This window comes from Tamandua tetradactyla, chromosome 7 (assembly GCF_023851605.1).
Source record: "Tamandua tetradactyla isolate mTamTet1 chromosome 7, mTamTet1.pri, whole genome shotgun sequence".
NCBI classification, from domain to species: Eukaryota; Metazoa; Chordata; class Mammalia; order Pilosa; family Myrmecophagidae; genus Tamandua; species Tamandua tetradactyla.
In genome coordinates, this window is record NC_135333.1 from 66,634,699 (window position 1) to 66,644,577 (window position 9,879).

The window sequence follows — 9,879 nt, forward strand, 5'->3', positions numbered from 1 at the left end:
CATTTACTAGCATTTCATCAGCTGTGTAGGGCTTTCTCCATCAGCTTCCTTTCCAATTACTCACAAGTTCTGGAAGGGGAGGGTGAGGAAACCAGGGCATGTGGGGGAAGGGATCGCTGTCCTCGAGTGCCATCATGGCAACAGGCCAGAGGGGTCTTGGAACGACTGCCGGGTCTGCTGGGCTGGACTAGAAAACCTGGCATCCCAAAGCAGAGCTCAGTAATGCATGCCATTCGGTCACTCATTCATTCAGCATTTTCCTCTCAGCAAGTGAAAAAAAGGGCTCGTTCTATGAATGCATTGATACTATTTATTTTCTAACTACTTTTCTAGCCCATTCCACACACTCCAAGTATATTCATCTATTCATTCGTTTCTTCAATGAGCATTTTTTTTAGTGAGTTTGTGGCTGGGGATATGAAGGGAACTAGCATTCAATCCTTGCTGTCAAGAAGCAACCACAAGTGGGGGAAGCTGACAAGGACACAGATACTGATGGTGCATGTGAGAAATGGGTACAGAGACACAAAGGAGCCCAAGCTAGAGACCTCATGAAAGCTTCCATTGGAGGGGAAATGGGGAGACATTTGAGTTGGGTGGGAAAGATTGAGTTGGGTGGAAAAGGGAATTCATGGAGCAGGAGAAGCTCATGCAGAAGGTAGAGAGTCAGAAGGGGCAGGACTTTTGAGGGCAGTGAATTCTGCATGATGGTGTGGATGGTGTAGGGGGTGGGTATTGGTATCTCCCAATGTTAGACTGGAAAAGGGGTTTAAATGCATCTGCAGGAGATGTGGGCCAAAGAAATGTCACTCCAGTGGCAGCCTGGAGGAGAACTGCCGGGAGACGATGGAGAAGGCTGAGGGATAAGTTAGACAATTATTGCAGTTGTCCTGAACAGCCCTGGAAGGCACTATGAGGCCCAGCAATGGCCACCCACCCCTGGGTTCAAGAAGGCAGCAATGCAGTAATCAAAGGCCCAAGCTTAGAGCCTGACTCCTGGGTGTGCGTTTTGGTTCTGCTTCTTCCTTGTGTGAGTATAAAGAAGTTCCTCAACATCTTGTCCCTCATTCTGTCCAGGGGAATGGATTCTAAGTGCCCACCTTAGAGAGATGCAGCTGCAAGAATTAAGTGAGATGTGTATACACAATGCCTGATGCATAGCTTATCCGTGGAAGCTCTTGTGATCATGGAAGGAGTGGGAGGAGTCATAGATCACTGAATTCAGCAACCAAGTAGGGATGGTGTTATTAGCAAGAAGAGAATAATAGAAGAGTAGGTTTAGGGGAAGGGTATGAAGGAGGGTAGAGATGTTGGGTTGGGTATAGGACTCAAGGGCAGACTCCCATGTTAATAAAAGGCCAAGATGAGGCACATACTACCCTATGGCATTCCCCATCTATTTGCTCTCCTGCCACAGGGCCTTTGCACTTTCTATTTCCATTTGTTCCAGTAATTATTGCTGCAAAACAAATTATTGCTAAATGTATGTAGATGAAAACAACACCATCATTTTATTATTGCATATCATAGCTCTGGGCATTGACTGGGCTCACCTGGGTGGCTTTTGCTCAGGATCCCTCATGTAGTTGCAGACAATGCTTGTGGCTGGAGATATCTCAAAGGCTTCTTCATTCATATGCCTGGTGGTTGACACAGGGTGTCAGCTGGGACCTCAACTGAAACTGTTGACCAGAGCCACCCCACATCATGGTGACTGGGTTCTAAGAACAGGTGTCCTGAGAAAGCCAAGTGGAAGTCATAATGCTGTTTATGACTCAAGTCTCAGAAGCCACACAGTGCCACTTCACACGGAGGGCTCCCCATCTTTCAGTGCAAGGAGTGTCCAAGTCACATTATAAAAAGTAAACATGTGGGGTGGGGGCTATTGTTGTGGCCATCTTTGGAAAATACAAACTGCTACCACTCTGCCTGGAAAGCTCTCCCCATCGTCCCTCACCCACAGCCAACATCCCTTCCCCAGGGACGACTTCTGTCACCTCTCTAACTGGGTCAGATCACCCTGATAGGGGTTTCTCACAGCGTCACTTGGCATTTGCCTTGATCTGTAATCATATCCTCATTTATATGATTTTGGGATAACTGTTGGTAGTCTCCTTACCAGCCAGTAGCTCCCTGAGGGCAGGGTCGCTGGTTGTTATTGGTCAGGATTGTATTCCCAGGATGTAACACAGCTCTTGCTGCAAAATAAGACTCAATGACTTTGAGAGAGGGGCAGGGATAAGGGAGAAGAGGGAAGAGAGAGGAGAGGGAGGGAGTAAGGGAGGAAGGAAGGAAGCTGGGCAGGTTAGGATCTGGATTCTCAGCTTCACTTCTCATGGGGGAAGGAGAGACCCTGGCGGTCGAGTGCTTGGCTGCGGTAAGTGCTTGGCTTGGGAGTTGCAGGCACTGGGGTGGGTTTTGCACGTCCCTGCCCAGTGTTGGCTGTGTGCCTGGCTCCTAGGTCACCTTACACAGAGACGACTGTGGACAGGCACAGGGCATGGTCTAGAAAAAGCATTAATACCAATCATCTTTATTTAAAGTTTTGATATTTTGTTCATCATGGATTTTTGCCTCTGATTTGTTTTTAAGCATATTACATTAAATGTTATTTTTCTTGATTGCTGAGGGTTTTAGCACCCCCCTAAATTTTGCCCCCAAGGCAAGTACCTCCCTGGGCCCTAGTAACTGAACCCTCTCACATTGTCTCATTCTTCCTGCCTGGATCCTGATGGCAGGGGCTGGACAGACTCCACCCTGCAACCTGGGCAAAGTGCCAAGATGCCAGGTCACCAGGCGGTGGCCAGACTTCAGGCCCCTCCTTACTGGAGCTCCCTAAGAAAATCCTCCAAGTCACGTGTGGCCAACATGGGTCCCTTCACGTGGGAAATATGCAAGCGCAGGTTCCACCAAAGGACCCATCACCGGAGCCAAGATGCCCCCACCTCTGGTGTGGAACAGCCCCCCCAGAGCCCCAGTCCTTTCGGTAGGTCTTCTACTTAGAACAAATTCCTTCCCAGGGGTCTGAGCACAGTGAGGTGCCAAAAGCCCCACCTTAAAGGTGCCTCTAGGAAGCAACTCAGCATCCCAATGGCAAGGCAGGGCTGCTACACACTGCCAGGGTTTGCTCTGGGTGGCAGACAGATACATTTGGGGGCTCCTGCATCCTGGCCAGCTTCCAAGCAGGATTCCTTGTTCATCAGAATCCTGGGCTACGAACAAAAAGGAAAAGGAAAAGGAAAAAAGGATCCTGGCAATGGTAGTGGAGGTGAAGACAGGGGACATTTCAATCATAGCTAGAATTCCCTCTGAGCCCCTTTAACTTCTCCTTGCCAACATTCCTGAGGCAGCTGTGGATGGCGCACACCGAAGGAGCTGGAGGCTGCCTGGAGCAATTGAGATTTCTGGGGCTCTCAAAAGGCCCCCCTGTTTGCTCCTTGTCCACTTGTCTCTCAAGAATCACTTAGGTAGATAACGCTTGTAAATGGGAGTGGGCAGAACCTGTCACTGTTACAGCAAAGACATAACTAATGTCTGTAAGAAATATACTCTGATGTTATACCATTTGATTCTTAAATCCACACTGTGCAGCTGGCTTTACCAGCATTATCTCTTCATTTCAAACGAGGTAAACGAAGCTCAGAGAGAAACGTGATTTTCTGAAGGTTACCAGCTGGGCATCGAGCTTGCTCCAAAACTAGGCCTTCTAACTAGAAATTTCATATTTTTTTCACTTGCATGCTACTCTGCTTCATTTTGTAAGTGTTAGCTCAACACATGACTTACCTTGACTCTTTGCTTTTCAGGGACAGTAGCCAGGACCCAGCATCTCCTCCTGTTGTCCTTGCCTCTGAACCGTAGCCACCATGCATGGGTACATCTCCATCCCCATGGGCCAGGCTGGTGTCAAGGGTGGCAATGCCTGCTGAGAGCTCCACTGCCTGGAACACAGCATCCAGCCTGATGGCCAGATGCCAAGTGACAAGACCATTGAGGGAAGAAATGATTCCTTCAACACCTTCTTCAGTGAGATGGGTGCCGGCAAGCACGTGCCCGGGGTAGTGTTGGTAGATCTGGAACGCACGGTCATTGATGAAGTCCGCACTGGCACCTACCTCCAGCTCTTCCACCCTGAGCAGCTCATCACAGGTAAGGAAGATGCCGCCAATAACTACGCCCGCGGGCACTACAGCCTTGGCAAAGAGATCACTGACCAAATTCTTGGACGGAATTTGCAAGCTGGCCGGCCAGTGCACAGGTGTTCAGGGCTTTTTGGTTGTCCACAGCTTTGGTGGGGGAATCAGCTCTGGGTTCACCTCCCTGCTGATGGAATGTCTCTGTTGATTATGGCAAGAAGTTCAAATTGGAGTTCTCCATTTACCCGGCTCCCCAGGTCTCCACGGTTGTAGTTGAGCCCTACAACTCCATCCCCACCACCCACATCACCCTAGAGCACTCATTCGGTGCCTTTGTGGTAGATGATGAGGCCATCTATGACGTCTGTCGTAGGAACCTTGATATTGAGCGCCCAACCTACACCATTCTTAATTGCCTTATTAGCCAGATCGTGTCCTCCATCCCTGCTTCCCTCAGGTTCCAGGGTGCCCTGAATGTGGATCTGACAGAATTCCAGACCAACCTGGTTCCCTATCCCTGCATCCACTTTCCTCTGGCCACATATGCCCCCATCATCTCCGCTGAGAAAGCCTACCGTGAACGGCTCTCTGCATCAGAGATTGCCAGTGCTTGCCTTGAGCCAACCGACCCGATGATGAAATGTGACCCTCGCCACAGGGTCACATTTGTATGTATGGCTTGCTGCCTGCTGTACTGTGGTGATGTGGTTCCCAAAAATGTCAGTGCTGCCATTGCCACCATCAAGACCGTGCGTGGCATCCAGTTTGTGGATTGGCATCCCACTGGCTTCAAGGTTGGCACTAATCACCAGCCTCCACTGTGGTACCTGGTGGAGACCTGGCCAAGGTCCAGCGAGCTGTGTGCATGCTGAGCAACGCCACAGCCACTGCTGAGGCCTGGACTTGCCCGGACCACGCACCTGGCCTGACGTATGCCACGTGTGCCTTTTGTTCACCGGTACGTGGGTGAGGGGGCGGAGAGAGGAGAGTTTTCTGAGGCCCGTGAGGACGTGGCTGCCCTTGAGGATTATGAGGAGGTTGGTGTGGATTCTGTTGAAGGAGAGGGTAAGGAAGAAGGAGAGGAATATTAATTCCCGTTTCTCCGAGGCCCACAGCATGTCACGCCCCCAGGACTTGTGCTAGTATGGCAGCTCACAGGCATTTAAGCTCTATTTAGATTGTCTTCATTTTAAATTGTGGTCATGTCTTACTTTTCCACGTGTAACTGTAAAGTTTTCCATCATGTCTCAAAGTAATGGTTTTAAGAAAAGTTTAAAAAAATTTGTAAATGTAAATGATCTGTACTGGAAAGGCGTTAGGAAAGGGTTGCCAGATGAAAGACAGAACGTCCAGCTAAATTTGAATTTCAGGAAAGGATGAATAAGTTTTTAGTATAAATATGTCCCCAGCATAGCATGGGGCGTGCTCGCACCAAGATATTATTTGTTGTTTATCTGAAATTCAGTTTTAACTGGGCATCTTATATTTTCATTTGCTAAATCTGACAGACCTACAGTAGGAGTGTGAAAAAAAAAATGCACAGAAAAGGAGGCTGAGGATCCTGAAAACAAGCTGTATGAAATTCAGTCTGGTGTAGAGCTGGGACTGCCTCCGGCGCCCACAGTGTGTGTGTGTGTGTGTCAGGATGTCACGTGGGTCGGGTGGGAGGGCTGAATGGGAGGGAAGCAGCAGCTTGGAGAAAAGGAAGGTGTGGGGTGGGGGTGGGGGGCATAAGAATCCGGTCTGAGGTCTTGATCTCGCCTTGCACTTAACAGAGCTCTGCAGGGAGGTGCAGCTGGCCCTCACCTGGGTTCCTCCAGACGTGACAGATTCTCATGAAGCTCAGACTTCTCCTCGCTGCTCCACAAATGGGCCGTGGTGGGGCAGTGGGGATAGGGGGAGGTTCAGGGGCCCCAGCCTCCCAGCCTCCAATGTGGGGTTCACTCCTCTGCCTTAAAGGGAGAGGAAAGCACAGGCCTGCAGCTCCTTCCCTCCCGCCTCCACCCCTAATATCCTAAAGGAACTGGGAACGCTTCTCAGCAAATACCGTGTCTCCCTGCTCATCAGGACTCCAGGGGTGATGGACAGACCACCAATGGGATCCAGATCGGGAGGAAGGGTCCCCGGGGGGGCTTAAATTTAGCCCAGGCAATTCAGCTCAGGTCGCCACCGGCTGCGGCGGCCCTCTGAGCTCTCCCCAGGAAGAACCGTCAGGAGGAGGCTGGTTCTTCTTTATAACTAGGGGGCTGACCCTGCCCCCAGTCACAGTGTAGGAGGATCACGGATTAATGCAGGACTTTGGCTGCAGGGTATGGTCTTGTGTGGGCGACTGTTAGGACCTCCTCCCTCATCCTTGCTGTGAGGTGCCCACACCCTGCTAAATTCAGACCCAGCCGGAGTTGCCGCTCCTGGGAGGCCAGGGGTAAAATCATTTCAACCAGAGTTCTCAGTCTGCCACGGTCACGACCGCTGGGGGGACTCGGGGAATGGGAAGGCCACGTACTCTCTTTTAATGAGCTACGCAGCAGTTGTTTTAATGACAAATATTTTATCACATTGTCTTTACTATCTTAAAGTGAAATCCATGTTTAGTATAACTTACCTCGACACATACAACTTTCAAAACTGATGTGATGCCTTAGCTGTAGGAGGAATAAAAGGGAAGTAAAAGGAAATAGCCTGCGTTTCAAAATCTGAAAGTTCAGGCCCAGCTACGTTAAAAGACGTAACGAGGGCCACGCTGGCTCAGCAGGCAGAGTTCGATGCCTGGTGCCTGCCCATATGGGAAAAGAAGAGAAGAAAAGACACAACGAGCAATCTTAGCGTCATGGTAGATCCAACACCTGAACCCTGTCTGCACCCAAGTCCGTGCTCTAACCTCTCCACCAGACCGAGCTCTTCTTGTACTTTCCTACCTCAACCACGGCCTGTGCGCAATCATTTCTCTCAGCTTAGAGTAGCCTTGCTTCTTCTCCATGTGTCCTTCAACCTTCCTGTCCCAGCTCCAATGGCCCTCTCTGCGTGAGTCGTTCCATCCCCTCCATTCCCATGAATCAGTTTTCCCTCTGCAACCCCAAATATGTTCCAACTTAGAGCAGAATTAAATTTTTTAAAATTTTAAATCTTTTTTCATAAAAGATGGTGAGCTCTTTCCAGGCAAGCACTTGATCTATTCATTTTTAATTCAGCATCCAGTCCCAACACACCATTTTCCTGTGGCTCGTTCTTGAACATTTGTCTAGTGATGGAATTGTTATTATTAAGGAAATGACCACAAGGGGGCAGTACCAACAGGTCTTGCAATGGGTTGTCCTACCTGGGCTGGGAGACAGGTTTTTGGTATGAGATCCTTAAGACTAAAATAATGGCCCTGAGGGGAAGAGCAACCAAATAATGGGAATGTGACTAGCCAATAAAGAAAACATCAGTGTAAAACATGGGAAGAAAAATGAAAGTTAGGAAAAGAGTAACTTTTTGGAAGTTTTTAAAGACTTTTGAAGACCATTTTTGGAAAACATGGGGAAATAGCTTTTTTTGCAGAGAGTTCTTTGTGCTTCCTTATACAACATTTATGTTTTTAACTTCTCAAACTTACTTTTATTAGCAAACCAAGAAGCATATAGCACGTTAAGAAAAGTATACTTTTATGTCTGTGAAGAAGGCTAAAAATAATTATTTTCTCTTATGCTCTCAAATTTTGCTACCACTCTCCTTCCACCATACTTCTAGTTATTGCCTATAGAATTATAGATTATTTTTCATTTATTTGTTGTTGTTGTTTGGTCGGCTTTTTCCCTATTAAAATAATAGAAGACTTAGAGTTTCTAGGTATGTTATTTGCCTAGCACTGTGGGAGGAGCTCAGAGGACCCTCAGTGCTAAATGGCCAAAGAATACTGCCAGGCCATAAAATACTGCCAGGCCGTAAAAGTCCCCTGCCAACTCTACACTCTAGCCCTTTCATGACACTGTCCTTATCACATTCCCACAGGGACTTCCTGGGGATTGGGGCTTTAGGTGTAAGGGTTAATAATAGCATCTGAAGCTTCTCTTCGAAGCCTATACTTTCTAATTTGGGTTTTCAATGAGGGATAATATAAGAATTTCATGCCAAATCCAAGAGATTTGCACAGGATTTCTCAACCTTGATACTACTGACATTTTGGGCCAGATAATTTCTTTTTTTTCTTTTTGTAGGAGGCTTCCCTGCATGTTTAGCATCCAGGAGACACCAGTAGCACCCCTTCCCCCAGTTATGATGACAAAAATATCTCTAGACATTGCCAAATGTCTCCTGGAGAGGGGAGGGGCAGCAAAAGCATCCATTTTGCAAACCACTGCCTTGGAGGTAATGGCCTATTTCCCCTACCCAAAGAATAGCATCCCCTCCCCCAAATTAGGATTACTTATGATTGTGGCAGACCCCTTGGGGCATCTTTGAAATGGGCTGATTGCTGATTTCCTCCCTGGGGTGCTATTAGAATGACATCATGTGTAAGGTCGGCCTCCCCCAGATGGCAGCTGGGCCTTCTCTGCCCATCTTTAAGAGGGAGGGAGTGAGCTTGTCCCATGGGATTATATGGCTGGCTTGTTGGATGGAAAGTGTCCCACCTCCTACATGGGAGGGCTTTTGCGTTCTTTGTAAAATAAATTAGTGGCTAACCATCAATGTTTATAATAAACAATTAAATTGGCCAGCCCTTGTGACTCTTTAACCTCCCAACAGCCTGAGCTTCCCAAAGGAAGTCTTTCTTTCAAGGAGATTTCACTAGGAATGCTCAAGGAATGGAACATCTTGGTTGATTGATTTTTTTTTTTTTAACTGAGCATCAAACTAGTTTGGGGAGCCATTCAAAGTTGTGTGTTTAAGTATACGTTTATTCCCTAATAAACACCTTAGTCAACTGAGGGTTTTGCAAGCCTCAGAGTTTTCCTTTTAGCATCATTTCCTATCATATGAGACTACAGGGAAGCCCAGTATAGAAGTTTTGGCTGAGTAAGGACAGATGCCACAAAATCTCTGGGGTATTGTTTTCAGCACAAAAGAAGAGCAATACTGCATGACCTGTTCTCAGCTTATTTTCTTGGCATTTGTGTTTCCCCTGAACACTGAGGAAAGGAGGGAAAGCAGACACTCTGGTCAAGTGTCCATTTGTAGACTAAGGTTACAGTGTCCCCTTGCCTGTGGTCAGAGCCATTGTGCTCAGCCTCGGGCCCCGATGAGACATTCCATCAGGAGATCCTGGCTTCTCGCTGGGCCATCTCAGGGGTGAGCGCATGGCCAAAGACCATGAAATCAGAAGAGACTCACCTCAGAAAACGGCGGAGGCTGGTTCTTTTGCATTTGGGAGAATCAGGTCCTGACTATGAAGAGCTCCCCAGGTTCAGCATTGAGGTGTCAGAGGCCTTCCTACTTCCTTCCATCCACTTAGCCGTGCTATATCCAAGTGCCGCCTCTGCTAGCCGGAAGGTTCCAGCGGCTTCCACACTGTTCCCCCTGGACATGGCCTTGCGCCCAAGTCATTTTACACAAGATACTTCGGGCAGTCTTTCCAGGGCCCCTTTCTGGTCATGTCACTCCTTGAAACTCAGCAAAGGCCTGACATTTTTTTTTTCCATTAAAATTAAAGCTCCTTCAGAGTAGGGAAATCCCATATATTGTGCAATTCTTTTATATGAAATATCCAGAAAAGGCAAATTGTAGAGACAGAAAGAATATATTAGTGGTTGCCCAGAGTGGCGTG

The 9,879-nt window shown here is 48.0% G+C and overlaps 1 pseudogene across 1 annotated transcript; it reads left to right on the top strand.

Annotated features, from left to right (window-relative positions):
- Positions 1 to 1,807: 1,807 nt before the first annotated feature.
- LOC143691374 (tubulin alpha chain-like) lies at positions 1,808 to 5,256 on the top strand (annotated as a pseudogene). The gene is made up of 2 exons (XR_013179500.1): positions 1,808 to 2,377; positions 3,807 to 5,256. The product of XR_013179500.1 is annotated as a tubulin alpha chain-like (transcript).
- Positions 5,257 to 9,879: the final 4,623 nt, after the last annotated feature.